The sequence below is a fragment of the Castor canadensis genome, chromosome X (genome assembly GCF_047511655.1).
Source record: "Castor canadensis chromosome X, mCasCan1.hap1v2, whole genome shotgun sequence".
In the NCBI taxonomy this organism is placed as follows: domain Eukaryota; kingdom Metazoa; phylum Chordata; class Mammalia; order Rodentia; family Castoridae; genus Castor; species Castor canadensis.
This window is the reverse complement of record NC_133405.1, coordinates 47,886,179-47,909,873: the sequence shown is the minus strand read 5'-3', so window position 1 is coordinate 47,909,873 and position 23,695 is coordinate 47,886,179. Positions and strand designations below refer to the sequence as shown.

The 23,695-nt window shown below is 38.3% G+C and overlaps 1 long non-coding RNA gene across 2 annotated transcripts in view; it reads right to left on the bottom strand.

Annotated features, from left to right (window-relative positions):
- LOC141419693 (uncharacterized) overlaps positions 1-23,695 on the bottom strand; it is a 136,175-nt gene that overhangs the window by 33,308 nt on the left and 79,172 nt on the right. For both annotated transcript variants that reach the window (XR_012444312.1, XR_012444311.1), the window contains 2 exons: positions 21,254-21,319; positions 1,829-2,105 (listed from right to left, as the gene is read on the bottom strand). This is a non-coding gene — a long non-coding RNA (uncharacterized lncRNA). The remainder of the gene's footprint in view (positions 1-1,828; positions 2,106-21,253; positions 21,320-23,695) is intronic.

Sequence of the window (23,695 nt, the reverse complement as noted above, 5' to 3'; positions counted from 1 at the left end):
TGTGATGAATGGATAAACAAAGTGTGACATCTCAAGAATACTAGTGGCTATAAAAAGGAATGAGGTACTAATACATGCTACGCAATGGAATAACTTAATAAATCTTTATGCTAAGTGAGAGGCCAGCCCTGAAAGTAACATTGTTTATGATTTCACTTACTTCAAATACCCAGAGCAGGTAAATCTACAGAGACAGAAGATTAGTAGTTTCCAGAGCCTGCAGGGGTGGGGAGTGTTACAGAGAGAAATGGGGAGTGAAGGACTGCTCAATGAAGACAGAGGTTTCACTTGGGGGTAAAGATTTATCTCGGATTGTTCAGAGGTGATGGAATATGAAGCACTATGGATGTACCAAATGCCACTAAAGTGTATTCCTTAAAATGGTGAATTTTAACTTTCCTGAATTTTACCAAAACAACAATGATGATTATGGTAAAAGATAAAGCGTAGTGATTAGCTCTGTATGTCTACAAAGAGTTTTTGAATTGATTTCATATCTAAAATGCATCATTTAGGAAAACTTTATATATGTAATCAACCCTGGGGATTGAATAACCCCAATACCTGGGAATGCCACTAAATTTTACAAGGCAGCTCCTATAATCTCAGAAGAGTTACTAAACAGAGAATAGACATTGTAAAGAATTAGATAATATTGGGGACAAGAAGTTCTGACTATAGACAACATAACATACTGTGCACTACAAGTTAGAACATGGGAGATTGAAAGTGTTCACCATGAAGAAATGATAAATGCTTGAGGAGACAGATGTGTTCAACATGACTTAAAAATTACACAATGTGTACATTTATCAAAACATTACATAACGCCACATTAATGTGTACATTTCAATGTTTTTATGTAGCAGTTAAAATGAATTGAAAACATTCAAAAGAAACAAACAGTGATTGACCCTCTTGGCACCCACAATGATAAACTAAACCCAACGTCTATGAGGACCTTTGGGTTCTGGAGGGTAAACGACAGTCCTCAATTACAAATTTTACTTAGGGCCTTTGATGGTGTTATTTGAAAACCGGTTGACCTTGGATGGAGACACCTCCCACAAAAGTCACTAGCATCTGTCTAAATTACAACTGCATCAGGCCTTCCTGTTAGTGTCACCTGGAGACTATCTTCCTATGGAGACTTTCACAACCTCTCTTCGTGCCTCCTGGAATCCTGGCCCTCACATGAAGACCATAAGTAGTTTTAATAATGTTGTAAGGCCCAAGTTATCTTTTATTTCTCTTATGAAAAGTTGGGGGGCTGCTGATAATTTATCAATACCTTTTCTCACTTTTAAACGTCAGTGTCCCCCCTAGTATAAGCTGTCCTCAGTGGGGCACAGGGAAACAAACTAGTTCCTACGTCACAGGACTTTGGCGATACATGAGTTTTGCACGCAACGGCAGAATTAAAAGAACATGATTTGCGAGGGTTTCCAGGAAATTCCCGGGCCCAAAGACCTTAGCAGAGATGATGGCCTTGATCACATGCTACAATGAACGTCACGTCAAACCTCATTCTCAGCACGTGATCACAGAGATGTCCAGGAGGTTGGCGACTCTTTGTGGACCAATCAGGCTGAGCCGGCATTGCCACCACCAGCCTATAGGACTCTTTCTTGCCTCGTGCTCCCCAACCAGGGGGCGGCATCACGCTGTGTGGCTCTCTCCTCCCAGTGGGCACAGTCTCAGACGTCATTCCCTGTGCGACCACCTGCTCTGGTGCCCTGCCACGACCTCCTTCCCGGCAGTCCCCGCGGCCAACCCACCACCCACAGTCCCCCGCGGCAGTCGGGTGTGCAGGCGCCATTTTAGTTACCTTCCTCGTGGTTGTGGTCGTGATCCTCACTGTCGCCTTCGCCTTCCTCGAAGCCCCAGCCATGTCAGGCAGCAACGGGCAGGACTCGGCCAACAGCCGCCAGAACGACGATGGAGACCAGCTGATGGACGCGGAATCGCTCCTGGCGATTCTGCTGCCTCTGCAGTGGGTGACAGCGCTGCTTGGAGTTGTGACCTTCCTGATATTCCATTTGCTGCTGCAAACCTTCCACTTGGGCGATGCATACAACGAGGCCGGGGATGTCGAGGAGCTGAAGCTGGTGCAGACCGTGCAGGAGGAGGACAAGGAGGAGAGAGAAGAGAACAAAATTGATGATGAGGAGGAGGAGAAAGACGAGGAGGAGGACGAGGAGGAGGAGGAGGACGAGGAGGAGGAGGAGGAGGAGGACGAGGAGGAGGAGGAGGAGGAGGACGAGGAGGAGGAGGAGGAGGAAGACGAAGAAGAGGAGGAGGAGGAGAAAGAGGAGGAGCACTGCAAGATCGATGGTGCGGAAGCTGCAGGTAACCTTGAGTTTTCCTGGCGTTTCAGGCCCTGTACTTTTCCATTATGGTCCCTTCTCTTCTACTCTGTATGTTAAAGCCACCATGCCTGGTGGGCCCATCCACCCCGTCAAAACCTGAGGACCCGGGAGACGGACCTGTAGCCTGGGAATGGGAGGAGTGCGGAGCGGGATCCCGCCTGTGGGAGGGCGACTGAGTAGTAAGCGGACCCCAGCAGACAGGCCAGCACCCCAGAAAGCAGAGGACTAGGCACCAGAGGTCTCGAGAGGTCCAGGATAGCGAGGTGCGGAGCGGGATCCCGCCTGTGGGAGGGCGACTGAGTAGTAAGCAGACCCCAGCAGACAGGCCAGCACCCCAGAAAGCAGAGGACTAGGCACCAGAGGTCTCGAGAGGTCCAGGATAGCGAGGTGTAGGCGGATGGCTTGGGTGCAGGGATCTGGATTCCGTGCACCCACCTGACAGGCTGAGACTACCCAGTGGCAACCAATTCCCCAGCCCCTTGCAGCTGATGTCCCACGGCTGGCTCACTTGCAGGCCATGCTCACGCTTGCCTGTCTTGATGAAGCAGAGGATAGGTGTTCTCAGAAAACTTAAGCTGCATTGCACCCAAGTAGAAGCCCAATGGTATGAACCCCCTACAATCTGGTGGAAAAGTATCTTGCCTTCTACCAACCCCTGTCTGAAAAGACAGCTGAGGCAGACAATGCAGTGTATGAGGTAGCAGAAGGTGAGTGTCAGTGATCAGTACATGATCAGGGAGGAGCTTGGGATGAAATGGAAGGAGAGCCTGAAGGCAAAGGGCAAACAAATGATATACTTCATTTCTGGTTGACAGATATCAAAAAGGCCTCATCCCTACTTGGTCAACTGATCCAAGAAAATAATGAACTAGTAGTAGAGCATTTGAAAGATGAAAATGTTTAATAATCAAGGATTGAGGAGCCAGTGAGCTTCAGCATGAAGTTTGTTTTGAGGTCAAAGAATACTTTTCACCAAAGTTGTCACAAAAACATTGCACGTGTGATCATAGTCACAAGGCCAGGAATAATGAGCAGCATAATGGGTAGGAAAGACGGAGAAAATGTCTCCAGGAAAAACTTACCAAGCAGAAGAGATCAGAGGGCTGTGGAAATACTGTATCAGCCACTTAGAAGGTACACAGATAGTCTTTCTTTTTATTCCACGTATTTCTATTTCACACATTTTCCTGAGGGTGGAGTCCTGGCTGTAGAAACTAAGTATAAAGTGGCATCTTTCTTCCATGTTCTTGTGGTCCCTAATTCTCTTATTATTAATCCTAAAGAAGCAACTGAACAGAACTACAAAAGTTCTGATGAAGAAGCTGAAGATGCTACCGATGAGGAGGAGGACGAGGAAGAGGATGAAGATGGAGAACTGGAAGGAGAACCCCAAGAATATATGGACTCAGCAGAGGACTGCTTCTGTTATGAATGCAGGTATGTTGCATGAACAGAAGTCAGTATGTTCTCCTGTAGACTTCATTCCCAGTTGCAAGTTCTTTATCTATACCTATAAGATCACTATATTTGGAAAATTGATCAGCCCATGTTAGTGGAGACCAGTAGGGAAAGGTCACCAAAAGAACGTGGGCCATGCACTAGCTGGGTCTTCATTTCTTGGTGACAGAAGTATTGTCTTTTGTACTAACAATGCCTTTGAGAGGGTTGAGTATTCTCAAAGTCGTTAAAAGTTAAGGATTTTAACTCAGACTCCACTTCATTATTAATACATAAATATTCAGTTTAGGTTGTCATATTGCATGGAACATTCAAAAAATGAAAAATAATAAGATTCTTGTTTATTTTAGAAATTGATTTATATTTCGTCTATACACCTTGTTCTGTTTTTTATTTTCTAAATTTTCATACCTGTGAACATCTGATAACAGCTTCACTCTTGCTTTGCAGATTCTCTCTCTCTCTATATATATATATATATAGTTTGCATAAAGATCAGAGAAAGGGGTATTTAATTCAGAGTGGACTTTCAAGGAAAAAATATATGCATTTACAGTAGTGGGAAAAAGGGCACAGGTTTATGTGATCAGATGATTAAAGCCATCAAATTCCTGAGCACTCTGGTATCTAAGAGTTTGTGTCACAAGAGATAGTATTTTAGTTTCTCCTTATGGAGAGAACAGAACAAAGAATTGGCTCAGGTTTAGAAAGTCATTAATGCATATTAATGGTTTACAAATGTTAGTTGTGTCTTTTTTTGTCCTGCAGTGGCTAAACAAAAGAAAGAAATGGATGCAGAAAGAAAAATGAAATTGTTTTTCCCAGAAAACAAATTTCATTCCAAAGTTCATCTCAAAAAAATGACATCAGTTGACATCTGATTATATGCTGACCTTTCTCAGATGTGTGTGACTACATTTGTTCGTGTTAAAAATAAAAGCTTGTTTGAAATGCATGTTAGTTTTTTTTTTATATGACTAACATTGATTCAAATCTCTCTTTGTATCTTTTCATTTTGTTTTTGACTCAGTTTTTTGTCACTAAAATGGATTTATTTCCATTCTTCTGCCAACCTGTTCTAAATTATTTTATTATAGCCCCAAATAAACTAAAACCTAAAGTTCTAAACAATTTATATAACAAAAGAGATGGAGGTCTAGGCCCTACTGCATTTCATTGCAAAAAAACAATAAATCACCTAGCTCATTAGAGTACCAAGTGATTCTCACGGTTTACTGTGCTGAACCTTGCTAAATATAGTACTATTGAGACCTGGGATTGACAGAGTTTGTCATGGGCCCATATTTTAGAGGCTCTCTGCCTGCCCTCTTCTACCCTTACCTCTCTACAAACAGCCAAGAGTTCAAATATGTGAGATCAACTGAATGTGCACACTGAGTCCGTCCCCTAGCCCCAACTCTGCTACAGGGACCTGACCTGAATTGGCTGCCCATTGTAGCCTTAAGCCCCAAGAGGCCTGCAGGATCCCCTTCACTGGGTCTTTCCTTCTGAACTCATTTATTACTGCTAATATTTAATTTTTAGTGCATTCCTTAGTCTTTTCTATATTTATGATCATTTCATCTGCCAATAAAGATACCTTTATTTCTTCATTTTTGCCATGGTTTGGATTTGGTTTGTCCCCCAAAATGTCATATAGTAGAAGCTAGGACCTCAGTGTAGCAGTGAAGAAGTAGTAAACCTTTAAGAGTTGGGGCTTAATGGAAGGTAATTAGGTCATTGGGACTCCACCTTCATAACTGGATTAATATTGATCCCAGAAAGAGTTGGGCCTCAAAGGAGTGGATTAGTTGCTTTGAGAAGGAGTTGTTATAACAAAAGCAACCTGCACTTTTTCCAGTCTCTTGCTTCCCCGCTTTTCCATATTTACCTCTCACTACTCCCTTACACACTCTTTGTTCCTCACCATGTGATGCCTTGGGACTCTGTCAACAAGATTGCCATTATGTTGTATTTATACACAATGGAATAATATTCAGCCATAAAGAAATAAAATGACATTTGCAGGAAAATGGATGGAACTAGAAACTATGTTAAGTATCAGATTCAAAGGACAAAGTTTTCTCTCATATGCAATTTAGACATATATGTATATATGTCTAAATTCATCTTGGAAAATGAGGGGAAGGGAAGAGGGAGAAAGGGAGGGATGGGGGAAAGAATACCAAAATACATTGTATCTATGTATGAAGATAGCACAATGTAACTCACTGAAAGCTGTTGAAAATAGGGGTGAGGAGAGGTATGGAGTAAAGCGAACAATAGAGGGGGTTAATATGATCAATGTACAATATATGCGTATGTGAAACACCATCGTGTAACCTCTCTGAACAATTAATATATACCAATTTTAAAAAGGCCATTTTGTGATGTAGTCCCTTGACCTTGGATCAGAATCACTAGGCAAAATATATTTTGTTTATAACTTTCCCAGTCTACAATACTATGTTATTAGCAACAGAAAATGAACTGAGATACTTTCCAATTTCAAAACCTTTTACTTGAATTTCATAAGTTGATTTTCATGTCATTATATAAGGTCCCTCATTATCTCTAATAGCATTTTTGTTCTACAGTAAGTTTTTTTTCTGAGATTAACATAGCTGCTCCATCTTCTTTGAGTTGCTTTTTAAATTTTTTTCCTTTCAATCTATATTTATCTTTGTATCTAAAGTGTATCTCCAAACTAAGCAGCAACTACTCTATGAATAAATGGAAAGATAAACCTTGCTTAAATTAAGGTAAATGACTATAATTTTTAGATCCAAGACTCAGAATAAAATGCCTTTTTTCTAGAATTTTATACCAAAGTAGATGGGCTTTTAAGTAGACAGCCTAGACTCAAATTATACAAGGAACTCATACAGCTGAATAACATAAAAATAATCGGTTTTAAAAATGAGAAAAGGACCTGAGTAAAAAATTTCTCCATGACATACAAATAGCCAACATGTATAAGAAAAATGTTCAACATCACTAATTAGTAGGGAAATGGATTAAAAATATTAGAATGGCAACTACCAACAGCCAAAGGACAAGTGTTGGTGAGGATATGAGGAAAGAAATCTTTATGTAGAGATGATGGAAACATACATTGATGTAGTCAATATGAAAAACACTATTGAGTTTCCTGAATCAAATACAGAACAACCACACAATTCAGCAGTCCCACTCCTGGGTACATCTACAAAATAATTGAAATCAGTATGTCACATAGACATCTGTATCCCCATGTTCCTTGCAGCACTATTCACAACAGAGACATGGAAAAAACTTAACTGCCAATTGATGGATAAAAAGGTAAAGAAATTGTGATATAAAACAAAATATTATTCAGTCTTTTAAAAGAAAGAAATCTTATCATTTGCAACATGCTTGGATCTGGAGGTCATTATATTAAGTGAAATAAGCCACACATAGATGGAAAAAATATGTTCTCACTTTTATGTGGAATTTAAAACAAATTCATAAAAGCAGGCTGGGCATGGTGGTTCACACCTATAATCTCAACTACTCAGGAGATAGGTAGGAGGATCATGGTCCAAAGTCAGCCTGGGCAAAAGTGCAAGACCCCATCCAATGAACAAACTAAAAACCAAAAGTACTAAAGGCATGGCTCAAGTAGTAGACTGCTTGCCTGAAAGTGTAAGGCCCAGTGTTCAATCCCCAGTACTGCTAAAAAAAATCATGGAAGCAGAGAGTTGAACAGTGGTTGTAAGGGACTAGGGGAAGAGGAAAATGGAAAAGGTACAAAGTTTCAGGTATGCAAGATAAGTAAGTTCTGGAAATCTGTAGTTCAGTACCTATAGCTAACAATACTGTATTATGTACTTAAAATTTACAGCAATATTTGTTCTTATCATAAATGTTTATCACAAACCACACTAAGATTCCACCTCACCCGTTAGAATAGCCATCATTAGCAACACCACTAACAATAGGTGTTGGCAAGGGTGTGGGGAAAAAGGAACCCTTTTATACTGCTGGTGTGTTCCTTTTCCAGAGTGGAAAAAAATTTGGAGGCGTCTTAAAAATCTAAACATAGATATACCATATGATCCAGCAATACCACTCTTGGGGATTTACCCAAAAGAATGTGACACAGGTTACTCTAGAGGCACTTGCACAGCCATGTTTATTGTAGCACTATTCACAATAGCCAAGTTATGGAAACAGCCAAGATGCCCCACTACTGACGAATGGATTAAGAAAATGTGGTATTTATACACAATGGAATTTTATGCAGCCATGAAGAAGAACGAAATGTTATCATTCGCAAGTAAATGTATGGAACTGGAGAACATCATTCTGAGTGAGGTTAGCCTGGCCCAAAAGACCAAAAATTGTATGTTCTCCTTCACATGTGGACATTAGATCAAGGGCAAACACAACAAGGGGATTGGACTTCAATCACATGATAAAGCAAGAGCACACTTGGGAGGTATGAGGATAGGTAAGACACCCAAAAAACTAGATAGCATTTGTTGCCCTCAATGCAGAGAAACTAATGCAGATACTTTAAAGTGACAGAGGCCAATAGGAGAAGGGGACCAGGAACTAGAGAAAAGGTTAGTTCAAGAAGAATTAACTTAGAAAGTAACACACATGCACAGGAAATCAATGTGAGTCAACTCCCTGTATAGCTATCCTTATCTCAACTAGCAAAAACCCTTGGTCCTTCCTATTATTGCTTATACTCTCTCTTCAACAAAATTAGAGATGAGGGCAAAATAGTTTGTGCCTGGTAGTGAGGAGGTGGGGGAGAGAGGGAGGAGGCGGAGGATTAAGGGAGGGTGTGGGGGGAAGGGGTGAGGCATGACCCAAACATTGTATGCACATATAAATAAAAGAAAAAAATGCTTATCACAAATGACAATAACAATAATAGGTATGGGAGGAAACATTGGGAGTCAGTTTTATGGATAGGGTGTATACTTATACAACATTGTATACTTAGTCCACACTCATTAAGATATATGTATTAAATACATCCAACTTCTTATATGGCAATCATATGGATGTTTAAAATGTTAAACCAAGAAAAAATTCACACAGACAGGTTTTCTTATAAATTATACAAATATGAGAGTTCCATGCTAAAGTATACATATAGTAAGAGATTTAGCTAGCTTTTAGTAATTGTTACTCTCTATATCCTGTCATTTTCTGGGCACAGTGGCACACACCTATAATCCCAGCACTGGGGCAGGGACAGGGACAGAGGCAAGAAGATCAAAAATTTGAGGCCAGCATGGGCTACATAGTGAGACCCTGTCTTAAAAAACTTAGGGTGGTCATGTAGCTCAGTTGTACAGCCCTTACCTGCATGTATAAGGCCTTGGGTTTGATCCCCCTCGCCACAAAAACAAAACAGTTTTTTTAGTGTTTCTTTGTTTCTGAATCCCTTATAATCTATTAGCTGCAGAAAATCAACAAAATTAGTAAGTTGAGCAGAAGAATTTCCATAATAAAATTTGTCAACTCTTTTCATCAGAGTCAGCATGCCTTGGTCTACTTGTTTGTAGATTTCTTATAAATATTTACCAATCCATTGATCTGATTTGCATCCTCAATATATGTTTCCATGTAGGACATACAATATTTAGATTAAAAATTATTTCAACTACTGGGAAAATGTCTTGCTTTTTAAAAGGGCCAGAAGATGGTTCTCATTCTCCTTTTTTCATAACAAAGTCCACTAGCTTCTGGTTCACATGGTCTCTTGCAGATCTCATTTGGTTAGGGAAAATTTTCCTGCTCTGTCTCCTGATACTTCTACAATTTTCATAATTGAACTTTGAAAAGTTTCTCTCCAAATTTTCCTCTTAAATTGTTGATAGCAGCTGCATAATACTCAAGTAAATGGTGCCAAGAGAACCACAGCCAATTACATCTCTGTGGCTCAAGCAGTAGAGTGCCTGCCTAGCAAGCATGAGGCCCTGAGTTCATACCCCAGTTCCGACAAAAAAAAAAAGTAAAACTAATTTGTCTGTGGCCATACCACCCTGAACACACCCGATCTTGTCTGATCTTGGAAGGTAAGTAGGATCGGGCTTGGTTAGTACTTGCATGGGAGAAATCAGTGCGCAGCAACAGGCAAAACTTTGGCTGATATTTTACTGGCTCTATCCATAAGTTTTTATTTCTCTTTACAATGAAAATAGTTTAAACTTTTAAGAAAAATTGTTATGTTGCACTATTTATGTCTCATGTTTGCCTCCAACAAAAACACTCCCATAGTCACCTCTGCTTCCCTAACAAGCTTCACCACTGCTGGTTAAAATGGATCATTTTGACATTTAAATCAGACTATCATTACTCTTTCAATTGAGCATAGCTAGTGAGTAAAGCAATGCATCTAGGATCCCCTCTTCTTTACCATCATCAGTTTTACTACATTTGATAGTATCAGTAGCCTTAAAGTGATCAACAGGTTGAAGTTCTGGCTAAAGTGATCAACAGGTTGAAGTTCTGGCTATAGATTTTCAACAAGTGCAGTACTTTAAGCCTTGGTTTTCTGCTTGTAAGACAGAGTAACTAACACAGGTTCAGGTTAGAGGCAGTGGAGAATGCTTCTCCTGAACCCTCAATATTCTCTAAGAGGAAAAACATTAAGAGGGACTAGCCAGGGTCCATGGGCAGGTGTCATGTGCTCTGTCTCTAAACCCTTCTGGCATAGTGAGGATCCCAGATGGCAAGATTGGAATGACCTATTCACTTTAGGAGAGGCATTCTGCTCCATGTGGAATACACTGTTCAGGCATCAGTCTTTTTCTTGCACTCTTTCTAAGTAAGCATCACCTTTTGAATGGGAAGGAAAATATTGTCACCAGTTGAAGAATATCAGCAGTTATGTGCGTCTGGGATACATCACTTTAAAATGAGCCATAACTCTGTATATGTCAATACAAAGAAAGAAAAGGAAGGAAGGAAGGGGAGAGGGGAAAAGGGAGTGATGTTCCCCCTACAGCAACCAATATCTTCTCTCCCCCAAAACACACACACACACACACACACACACACACACACAGCACTCACTCACTCATTCACTCAGAAATCAATGAAGTTATAAGTACAGGATGTGATATTGGTGCATATATCCCACATTCACTGACTATATACATGATATCCTTTTAATATTTTTGCTTCCAGTATAAATGCTGTTTTTCAGCCCCATCTATTTTCTTTTTATAAAAATACATGTGGAAACATCTTAAATGTTTAAAAAAGCAAAAATTTGAATCACTAATCACTCAGGAATGTTCACTGCAAACATTTGAGTTCATACACTCCAAATTTTATTCTACTTTTACACACATTTCTATAAGATGTTAGAAAGCTTTCTAAAATATTGTTTTCTCTCATATGTGGCATATAGACCCAATACAAATAGAACAATATTATAAAAAACAGATTATGCTAAGGGGAAGGCACATATGAGAGGGAAAGGGTATTTATAGTCAAATCAAACAATTCCTGAAGTGTGAGAATCTGCGATCAAGATGAAATTAAAGAAAAACCCTGTAACTGGCGACTTTACCAGTTTAGATAATGAAAACTTAAAATTCTCAAATTAAAAAGAAGATGACAATTAGGTTCAATTTATCATATCGACACTGTTATGATTTGAATATGAATCATTCCCCACAGGCTCTTGTTTTGAAAGCTCGGTCTCTAGCTTGTGGTGTTATTTTGGGTGGTGGTGGAAACTTCAGGAGGTAAGACTTACTTGGAGGAAGTAGGTTACTGAGGCCATGTCCTAGAAAGAGACACCTGATCTCCAGCCCTTTCTTGTTGTTTTCTCTTCCTGGCTGTTATTAGGCGAACAGATTCTTCCACACCCTCCACCACCATAATGTTCTGTCTCACCTCAGGCCCAAAGTAATGGGGCCAGCTGACCACAGACTAAAAACTTTGAAACTATGAGCCAACATAAATCTTTCCTCTTTTTAAATTGTTTCTCCCAGGTATTTATCACAGAGACAAAAAGTTTGACTAAGATAAACTATGATTTTTTTTCTTTTTTCTTTTTTGGTGCTAGTTTTGAAATTCAGGGTCTCTAAGCATGCACTCTACCACTGAGTTACACCCCCAGCCTAACACGTATGACTTTGTACCAATTATTTTGGAAACTCTATCCTATTAACTCTCCCCAAGGGAAGTATTTAATCACTTTTGAGAAAAAAATACTCAGCAAGGAGCTTTACAAAATGAGGGAACTTTTCTTGGTTTGAGCTCTATTACATCATTACCCAGAGGCAGCAATTCATCTTTTTCTCCCTTCTTAGTTTCTGCCCATAATTGTTATCTGTTTATTTGATCTTCCTATAAAGTGTAGGCTTTGAAATTTTAAAACCTAACCAAAACATACATTTCTCTAAAGTGAGTTGGAAATGCATTCATTTCCATAAAGGCAGTTCATGAATCACTTTTATAGGCATCAAATGTTCCCATCCTTGCATTTGTCCATTTCTGGATGAATTTTCACATTGACTTTTTACACATTACTTTACTTTTAAAAACATTTAGTAAGACCTCCTTCCTCCAATTGGGCCCTATCTCCTAAAGTTCTTAAAATAGTGGTACCAGCTGGGGACCAAACCTTTAACACATGAGCCTGTAGGAGCATTTCATATTCAAATCATACAACTGTTAATGTGATCAATTGAACCTAACTGTCATCTCCTTTTTGAATTTGATAATTTTAAGTTTTCATTAGTTTTTTATAAATTTGTAAACCAAATGATTGACAACTTATATCTTTAATATGCACTTTCACATTTCTCATTTACATAGCATAATTCGTTATAGTGATCATTTATAATTAAGCTGAAGTGGTTTGGATGTTACTTAGTCTTTATTCCAAACTGAAAAGTCATGAAATTTATACATTGCACTTGTTTTGTGTTTCCAAAACAATTTCATATAACCATAAATTCACATGTGCACATATTCAAATTACTGAACTTTTCAGTATTCAAGTTCTGCCTCCCAATTTTTCCTGAAACAAATAACAAGTCACAATATCTATTCTTCTAGGCACACATCTTCAAGGGTCATATCTAACTTACAAAAGGACAAGTGTGAGCACTTGAGAAAAAGAAAACTACAAAATCAATTATTCATAATCAGCGCATTATTTTAAGACAAAAGTGAATATTCCCCCTTCCAAACCTTATTTATTTCACAAAATTCAGGTTGCTCTTCCAGTCCAGTAGGCCCATTTTTTCCCAGAGATTCTTTTTAAACTCTCTATTACCCTTCCATAAGGAAGCTATCCAATATTACCCATAACTGCAAAAAATAATAACAATCACAAATAGTGTTTTGGACTAAAATACCATGAATATTTTTTTCTTTTCCTAAATGTGAGACTTCCATAACTACTAACATCCAGGTGAATAAACGATGTGTGTCTTTCAGAACCCATTGGTTCCCCTGTGTTGTGTACAGAATAAGGAGTTGCTTATATTCACAAAACAAGTCATCACATTGTATATTATCATAACAACAAAAACAAAATTGGGTATAAACAAGGTACTATCTATGGGACAGACTAAAAATTATTCATCCAAGTGAATAATGATATATTGTTTATTCATTATAAAGTTGCATGCTGATGCAACAATACTGACATAGAAATAAAACAAGTGAAAAGTCAAGATAGAGCCTAAAAAGGTGCAATTGATACAGCTTATGTAAAACAGTCACATAAGAAATGATGCTACATGGTTTTTATTTAGGTTTGGTTTTCATTTTTTGAAACAAGATCTCACTGTGTAGCCCAGGCTGGCCTCAAATTCTTGATCCTCCTACCTCTGCCTTCCAAGTGCTGGAATTACAGGCATGCTTCACCATGCCTGACTTTATATTGGTATATGTGTTTATCTTAGATTTTAAAAAAAGAAAAAATCTCTAATGTCAAACTAAGATCTCCTGACCTGGTTATACCTAAAAACCTAAGGCAAACAAGAATGGAAGCAAGTACAGAGGGTGGACTTAGCTTTTTGTATCATGGTGTAAAATTACACAGAGAATGCATTTACAAGTACATATGCATCTAAATGTTACTTTACAGAGACTCTAAGGAGGTAATAAATGAAATATTACACTTAAGTAAACAAAAACAAAGCAGGTATAAGGAGATTCCAAGATGGCAGCTAGAGGAAGGAAGCAGAAAGTGAGCCTCCTATAGTGAAATCTTGGAGAGACACTGGAGACACAATTTGCAGGCATAATCACTGAGAAGAGGCATAACTTTGACCCCTCCACACCTCCAGCAGGCGCAGAGAATCTCCACTTCACGTTAAACAGAGAAACCAGGAGGGCCCCCGGGCCGCCTGTCACCGGTGCCCAGAAGGCTTGGGAAGACATGGACCAGGGGAGCTTCATGGTATGCGGTACTCCCACAGACAAGCCTGGGCCAGACCAGCATAGCCCCCTGGACAGACCAACCTCCACCCTGGGAAAAAAGAGAAACTGAGTAATAAACAATAAGAGCAATAAAGACACACGAGAAAGAGGGTGGGGTGCACTGAGCGCCAAAGATTGGGGGAAGGGAATCCTTCCCGGGACTGTAAATAAATAAGCCGGCCTGGCCAGAGAGCCTCTGGTGGGAGCGGGGGCACATGCCCAGCAACCAGGTGCAGGAAAGCTTGTGAGAGTGGCAGAGGGAGGAAAACTCCACAGGAGAGGAGGGAAGACCCACTTCCCATGTGAACTGTAAACAAACATGGTAGCTGGCAGGAGCAGCAGCACCACCCAGTAATCAGGAGCAGGAAAGCTTGTGAAAGTGGCCGTGGGAGGAAAACTGCACAGGAGAGGGGGGAAGACCCACCTCCCACATGAACTGTAAACATGCAGGCCTGACAACGCGGGAGCAGTGACAACTTTCCCAGTGTGCTTGGAAAGGGAAAAGCTTGTAGCAGAGACTCACTCACAGGAGAACTCTTAGTAAACAAAGCCTGCAGGTCCAGGTGAGTGCTAAGCTCACCTCTGAGATCTGCATAAATAACGCCTCCAGCAACAGCAGGCTGACAGCAGGGGGCAGGCAAGCCACAGTTGAAGATACCATTCTCAGAACTGTCCCCAGACTCTTTTTTTTTCTTTGCCTCCCTACCTTTGATGAGAGAACAACCGAATTACACCTGCACACTGAAAAACTTACAGAAACTGTATTGCATTTGAACTTGGGAAACTTGGTGGGTTTTTTTTTTGTGCGTGTGTGTGTAGTTTTGTTCTACTTTATGCGTCCCCTTTGATGAGACAACTACAGAACATCTGAGGCACCATCTCCAGGATTGGAGACTGAGATGGCCACCCAAATTATTAAGACTGAAACTTCATTGCACTTAAACTAGGAGGTTTTTTGGTTTTTTGGTTTTTTTTAAATTTTCTATTTCTTCATTTTATTTTAATACATTTTTATATATAGATTTTCCTTTCATTTACTTATTTTTTATTTTTATTCTTATCTTTATTTTCTTTATTTTTGATTTTCAATCCTCTCTCTATCTCTCTAATGTCTCTTCAGCTTACTGTCGATTAGTACACTAAAGCTCCCTGTTTATACCTTTGAAAGCTTCTTGTCTGATACCTTGTTCTGTTTTCTCCTTCCAGTCTGTAAATTTGTTTTTCCCATTTCTTTAACTTCTTGCTTTCCATCTCAGCTCACCCTTCCATTCTAAATATTACCATTGTTATTATTACAAGCTAGGAAATACTTAATTGCACACAGTACAGGGAAAGTAACAACACCAAAGACAATAATGGGAAGACAGAAAAAAACAGGGAAACCAGTTTCCCCACAGCAAAAAATTAGTACAGGAACCAGAGGGGAATGAAGAAAACAGGGACTCAGATCCAGACTCCAACAAAATGAAGATAAACTATGCCAAAAGACCCAGTGAAGCCCACAAGAATAATTTAAAAGAAGACATACTACAGGTACTCAATGAGAATTTTATAGAGATGATACTGGATAGGGTCAACCAAAATGTACAGGAGACACTTAAGAAATTCCAAGACAACAAAAATAGAGAATTTGAAAAAGCAAAAGAATAAATAAAGGAAACCATAGAAGCACTGTATAAATACCAAAGTGAAAGAGAGAACACGATGAATAAACAGATAAATGAACTCAGGACAAAAACAGACAACATTAAAGAGGAAACCAGCCAGGATATGGAAAACCTCAGAAAAAAGAACGAAACAGAGCTACAAAACAAAACAGAAGGCCAATCCAGCAGGATAGAACAAACAGAAGACAGAATCTCAGAACTTGAAGATGAAATGGTAATTAAAGGAAAAACCGAAGAACTATTAATTAAACAACTCAAGACCTGAGAAAAAAATGCAAGAACTCACCAACTCAATCAAAAGACCAAACTTGAGAATCATGGGCATCGAAGAAGGAGAAGAGGTGCAAGCAAAGGGAATGCGTAATATATTTAACAAAATAATAACAGAAAATTTCCCAAATCTTGAGAAAGATATACCCATACAGATGCAAGAGGCCTCCAGGACACCAAACAGACCAGATCAAAATAGAACTACCCCACGACATATCATCATTAAAACAACAAGTTCAGAAACTAAGGAAAGAATATTGAAGGTTGTAAGAGACAAAAAAAACAAATAACATACAAAGGTAAACAAATCAAAATCACAGCAGACTTCTCAACAGAAACATTAAAAGCAAGAAGAGTGTGGGGTGAGATCTTCCGGGCACTGAATGAAAATAACTTCAACCCCAGGATACTCTACCCAGCAAAACTATCATTCAAAATAGATGGAGCAATAAAAGTCTTCTATGATAAGCAGAAACTAAAACAATAAGTGACCACAAAGCTACCACTACAAAGGATTCTGCAAGGGATTCTGCACATAGAAAGTGAAACCCAACTTAACCATGAAAAGACAGGCAGCACCAAACCACAGGAAAAGAAAAAAGCAAGACAGTAGAGAGTAACCTCAACTTAGGTACACACAATCAAACCTTCAAATAACTAAGCCAACTAAATGACAGGAATCACCACATACCTATCAGTACTACTGCTTAATGTTAACGGACTTAATTCACCCATCAAAAGGCACCGCTTGACGAAATGGATTAAAAAGGAAGATCCATCAATTTGTTGCTTACAGGAGACCCATCTCACCAACGGAAATAAGCATAGGCTTAGGATGAAAGGCTGGAAAAAGATTTACCAAGACAATGGCCCCCAAAAACAGGCAGGAGTAGCAATACTTATTTCTGACAAAGTAGACTTCAAACCTACATTGATCAAATGAGATGAAGAAGAACATTCCATACTAATAAAAGGGGAAATAGACCAAAAGGAAATAATAATTATCAACCTGTATGCACCCAATGTCAACGCACCCAATTTCATCAAACATACCTGAAAGACCTAAAAGCATATATAAACGCCAACACAGTGGTTGTGGGAGACTTTAACACCCCATTATCATCAATAGACAGGTCATCCAAACAAAAAAATCAATAAAGAAATTCAAGATTTAAATATGCAATAGATCAAATGGACCTAGTTGATGTCTACAGAACATTTCATCCAACTTCTACACAATATACATTCTTCTCTCAGCAGCCCATGGAACCTTCTCCAAAATAGATCATATCCTAGGGCACAAAGCAAGTCTTAGCAAATATAAGAAAATAGAAATTATACCATGCATACTATCTGATCACAATGCAGTAAAAGTAGAACTCAACAACAAAAGTAAAGACAAAAAACAAGCAAACAGCTGGAAACTAAATAACTCATTACTTAATGAAGAATGGATCATTGATGAAATAAAAAAGGAAATTAAAAAGTTCCTGGAAGTCAATGAAAATGAAAACACTATCTACCATAACCTATGGGACACAGCTAAGGCAGTCCTGAGAGGAAAGTTTATAGCCATGAGTGTATATATTAAAAAGACTGAAAGATCCCAAATCAATGACCTAATGATACATCTCAAACTCCTAGAAAAAGAAGAACAAGCAAACCCCAAACAAATAGAAGGAGAGAAATAATAAAAATAAGAGCTGAAATCAACAAAATAGAAACCAAAAAAAGCATACAAAGAATTAATGAAACAAAAAGTTGGTTCTTTGAAATAATAAACATACCTGACTTCAAACTATATTACAAAGCAATAACAATAAAAACAGCATGGTATTGGCACAAAAACAGACATGAAGACCAGTGGAACAGAATAGAGGACCCAAATATGAAGCCACACAACTATAACCAACTTGTCTTTGACAAAGGAGCTAAAAATATATGATGGAGAAATAGCAGCCTCTTCAACAAAAACTGCTGGGAAAACTGGTTAGCAGTCTGCAAAACTGAAACTAGATCCATGTATACCACCCTATACCAAGATTAACTCAAAATGGATCAAGGATCTTAATATCAGACCTCAAACTCTAAAGTTGGTACAGGAAAGAGTAGGAAATACTCTGGAGTTAGTAGGTATAGGTAAGAACTTTCTCAACGAAACCGCAGCAGCACCGCAACTAAGAGACAGCATAAATAAATGGGACCTCATAAAACTAAAAAGCTTCTGTTCATCAAAAGAAATGGTCTCTAAACTGAAGAGAACACCCACAGAGTGGGAGAAAATACTTGCCAACTATACATCAGACAAAGGACTGATAACCAGAATATATAGGGAACTTAAAAAACTAAATTCTCCCAAAACTAATGAACCAATAAAGAAATGGGCAAGTGAACTAAACAGAACTTTCTCAAAAGAAGAAATTCAAATGGCCAAAAAACACATGAAAAAATGCTCACCATCTCTAGCAATAAAGGAAATGCAAATTAAAACCACACTAAGATTCCACCTCACCCCTGTTAGAATAGCCATCATCAGCAACACCACGAACAACAGGTGTTGGTGAGGATGCGCGAAAAAGGAACCCTCTTACACTGTTGGTGGGAATGTAAACTAGTACAACCACTCTGGAAAAAAATTTGGAGGCTGCTTAAAAAGCTAGACATTGATCTGCCATTTGAACCAGCAATACCACTCTTAGGGATATACCCAAAAGAATGTGACACAGGTTACTCCAGAGGCACCTGCACACCCATGTTTATTGCAGCACTGTTTACAATAGCCAAGTTATGGAAACAGCCAAGATGCCCCACCACCGACGAATGTATTAAGAAAATGTGGTATCTATACACAATGGAATTTTATGCAGCCATGAAGAAGAACAAAATGTTATCATTCGTTGGTAAATAGATAGAATTGGAGAACATCATTCTGAGTGAGGTTAGCCTGGCCCAAAAGACCAAACATCGTATGTTCTCCCTCATATGTGGACATTAGATCAAGGGCAAACACAACAAGGGGATTGGACTTTGAGCACATGATAAAAGCTTTAGCACAGAAGGGATGGATGAGGATAGGTAAGACACCTAAAAAATTAGTTAGCATTTGTTGCCCTTAATGCAAAGAAACTAAAGCAGATACCTTAAAAGCAACTGAGGCCAGTAGGAAAAGGGGACCAGGAACTAGAGAAAAGTTGAGATCAAAAAGAATTAACCTAGAAGGTAACACACACGCACAGGAAATCAATGTGAGTCAATGCCCTGTATAGCTATCCTTATCTCAACCAGCAAAAACCCTTGTTCCTTCCTATTATGGCTTATACTCTCTCTACAACAAAATTAGAAATAAGGGCAAAATAGTTTCTGCTGGGTATTGAGGGGGTAGGGGGGAGGGAGGAGGCAGTTTGGGTGGTAAGGGAGGGGGTGGGGGCAGGGGGGAGAAATGACTGAAGCCTTGTATACACATGTGAATAATAAAAAAATAAACAAAATAGTATCATGCAACAAACGTAAACAGACTCTCTTTTAAAAATTTTAGGGGATATTTAAAATATTTTGATTAGCAAATAGGAAATTTTACATAGTAAGGAGTTTCATCATGATATTTCCATACATGAATATGATCATATTACTCTTTCTTGTCTCCCCTCTTTTCTCCCCCTTTATCCTTTCCCTTCCACTACCTAATAGTGCCCTTTTTTACTTTCAGAGGATATTTTATAATGATCAAATGAAATAGTCATTATTCAAATTTATATGTACAATCTTCTGAGATACCTTCACTTAGAGTCCAAGTAAAGAAACTGAGGGTATATATTTTATGAAACAACAATAAAGAATTTTAGAAACTAACATGAATGCTTCAAATCAATATTTATGCTATGCAAAAACTCAAAACATACAATGTATGCACAGACACATGCACACACATATATACACAAAATAATGACACATACATATGCCCACATACCTATGCTCATCCTAGTAAAACACCTAGAAACCAAAGTCAGAAGGAAACCAAAAAGAGAAGAAAGAAAAATAAACATGATTAGTAGGCAGGGCTTTCACCCTTTGTAATCAGAAAGGACTTAATGACATTATTTGGAGGCCAAAAGATTCAAATGGGGAGCAATGAGGTTAAACAAAAAGACATAGCAATGGTAGAAAAGAGACGGACTCCCAGGTCTGGAAAAAACCTGGAGAAGATAAATACAGTGGTTATAAAAGTGATGTGCTTGAAGGAAGACACTCAGAGCTGGCACATAAACTTGTGAATAAAGAAGGCTGCATAGCTATACGGAATTTCTAACAAAGATCAGAGCAGGTACTCTCTTAAGACCTCAAATACCTACGTATGGTAATTATGACCAGATCTCTGCTAATGACAGTGAAACAGTGCATCAGGATCTTGGTGGAGGCAATCCTCAAAGCAGATAGCCAGAACCGAGAGAAAGAGAGAGAGAGAGTTCAGGAGTATGCTGTCACTTTTCTCCTGAGGGAATCAGTGGACAGTCTTTGGAATTTATTATTTTTTTTAATTATTGTGCTGGGTGGGGGTACATTGTGACTTTTACAAATGTTCTTACTCTGTATCAAATATATCATAATTGAATTCACCCTCTCCACCATTCTCCTTTATACTCCTCCTGCCCCCTACTCCTGGAATAGTTCAACAGGTATCATTTTTTCATTTACATACATGTGTACACATTATTTGCACCATATACACCCTCCTACCTACTTTCCCCATGACCTCCACCCTCCCACAGGTACCAACCCTCCAGCCTAGGCAAGATCTGTTCCACCTTTCTGTTCTCTGATTTTGTAGAAGAAAAAGGACAAAAAAAAAGGAATGATATTTTTGCTTAAGATAAAGATAGCTACACAGGGAGTTTCCTTGTGACACTTCCATGTATACATGTGTTATAACCCCAGTTGGTTCATCTCCTCTATTTTCATTCTGCCTTAGTCCCTTTCTTATGGTGATTTAAACAGGTTTAAAAATTCTATATTCATTCTTGTTTAAAGAGTATATCAGTCATCATCAATCATACTCACCTTCTTAGGCTCCTTCTTTTACCATACCCATCTCATGTATGACCTCCTCCAGTGCCATCCATTTACCTGCAAATTACAAAATATAATTCTTCTTTGTGGCTGAATAGAATTCCATTGTATATAAATACCACATTTTCTTAATCTATTCATCAGTAGTGGGGTATCTTGACTATTTCCATAGCTTAGCTATTGTGAATAATGCTACAGTAAACATGGGTGTGCAGGTGTCTTTGTTATAACCTGACTCACATTCCTTTGTATATATCCCTAGTATTGCTGGATCATATGGAAGTTCTATTTTTAGTGTTTTGAGGAGCCTCCATACTGTTTTCCATAGTGGTAGCATTAAGTTGCATTAATTTTCATAGCTGTTTTTGTGCCAGTACTATGCTGGTTTTAATTCTATGGCTCTGTAGTATTGCTTTAGGTCGGGTATTGTGATAACTCCTGCAATGCTCTTTTTACTCAGTATTTCCTTGGCTATTTGTGGTCTTTTGTGCTTCCAAATGAGCTTTAGGGCTGATTTTTCAATCTCAGTGATTTATGTCATTGGAATGGTGATGAAATTTGCATTGAATGTATAGATTGCTTTTGGTAATATAGCCATTTTCACTATGTTGATTTTACCAATCCATGAGCATGGAAGATCTTTCCATCTTCTATAGTCTTCTTCGATTTCTTTCTTCAGTGGTTTGTACTTTTCCTTGTAGAGGTCTTTCACATCCTTTGTTAAGTTCATTCCTAGGTATTTGATTTTTGTAGGCTATTATAAGTGGAATTGTTTTCCTATATTCTTTCTTGATTTCCTATATTCTTTTCTTGATTTTGTATCCTGCTCCTTTGCTGAAGCTGTTTATGGTGTCTAGGAGGTTTTTTGATGGAGTTTTCTGAGTCTCTTAGGTATAAGATCATATCGTCGGCAAGTAAGCATAGATTAGCTTCTTTCTCTCCTATTTGTATTCCTTTTATTTCTTCTTCTTATCTTATTGCTCTGGCTAGAAATTCTAAGACTATGTTGAATAAGAGTGGAGTGAGAACTTTTGTCTCATTCCTGACTTTAGAGGAAATGGTTTCAGTTTTTCCCCATTTAATATAATGTTGACTATGGGCTTGTCATATATAGCCTTTATTATTTTGAGGTACATTCCTTCTATTCCTAGTTTCATCAGAGTTTTTTTATCATGAATTTTATCCAAGGATTTTTCTGCATCTGTTAAGATGATCAAGTGGTTGTTATCTTCGCTTCTGCTAATATAATATATTATATTTAATGATTTGCATATGTTGAACCATCCATGCATCCCTGGGATGAAGCCAACTTGATCATGGTGTATGATCTTTTGATATGGTGTTGAATTCGGTTTGCCATTATTTTATTGAGGATTTTTGCATCTGTATTCATTAAAGAGATTGGCCTAAAAATCTGTTTTTTGTTGTATCCTTGTCCAGTTTTGGGACATGTGTAATATGGGGTTCAGAGAATGTGTTTGGCAGTGTTGGTATTAGTTCTTCTTTAAAGGTCTTGTAGAATTCAGTGGAACATATTTCAGTTCCTGAACTTTTCTTTTTTGGGAGACTATTGCTGCTTCAATTTCACTGTGTTAGGATTAGATCTATTTAGGTGATTAATATCCTTTTGGTTTAATTTTGAATTGTTATATGTATCTAGTAATTTGTCCATTTCTTCTAGATTTTCAAATTCATTTAAATACAAATTTTTAAAGTTGTCCCTGATGATCCCTTGGATTTCCTTGGTGTTTCTTGTTATCTCCACTTTTTCATTTCTAATTTTATTGATTTGGGTCTTTTCCCTCCTCATTTTAGTCAGATTTGCCAGGGATTTGTCAGTCTTGCTTATTTTCTCAAAGAACCAGCTTTTTGTTTCATTGATTCTTTGTATGGTTTTTTGTTCTTTGTTTTGTTGATATCTGCCCTTCTTTTTTATTATTTCTCTCCTTCTTATTATTTTGTGTTTAACTTGTTCTTGTTTTCTTGGGAGTATGAGATATAGCATTAGGTCATTTATTTGAGATCTTTCTATGTTTTAAGAATATGCACTCATAACTATTAACTTTCATCTTAAGCATGCTTTTGTTGTGTTCCATAGGTTCTGACAGGTTAGGTTTTCACTTTTACTAAATTCCAGGAACTTATTCCTTCAGTGACCCACTGATCATTGAGCAATGTGTTGTTCATCCTCCAGTTGTTTGAGGTTTTTCTCCTGCTTCTTTTGTTGTTGAGTTCTAGTTTTATTGTATTGTGGTCAGACAGTTTGCAGGTGGTTATTTCAATTTTCTTATATTTCTTGGGACTTACATTGTGACCTAAAATATGGTATATTTTGGAAAGTTCCATTGGCTGTTGAGAAGAATATATATTGTGCTGTTGCAGGATGGCATACTCTGCAGATGTCTGTCAGGGTCATTAGATCTAGCTGTTATT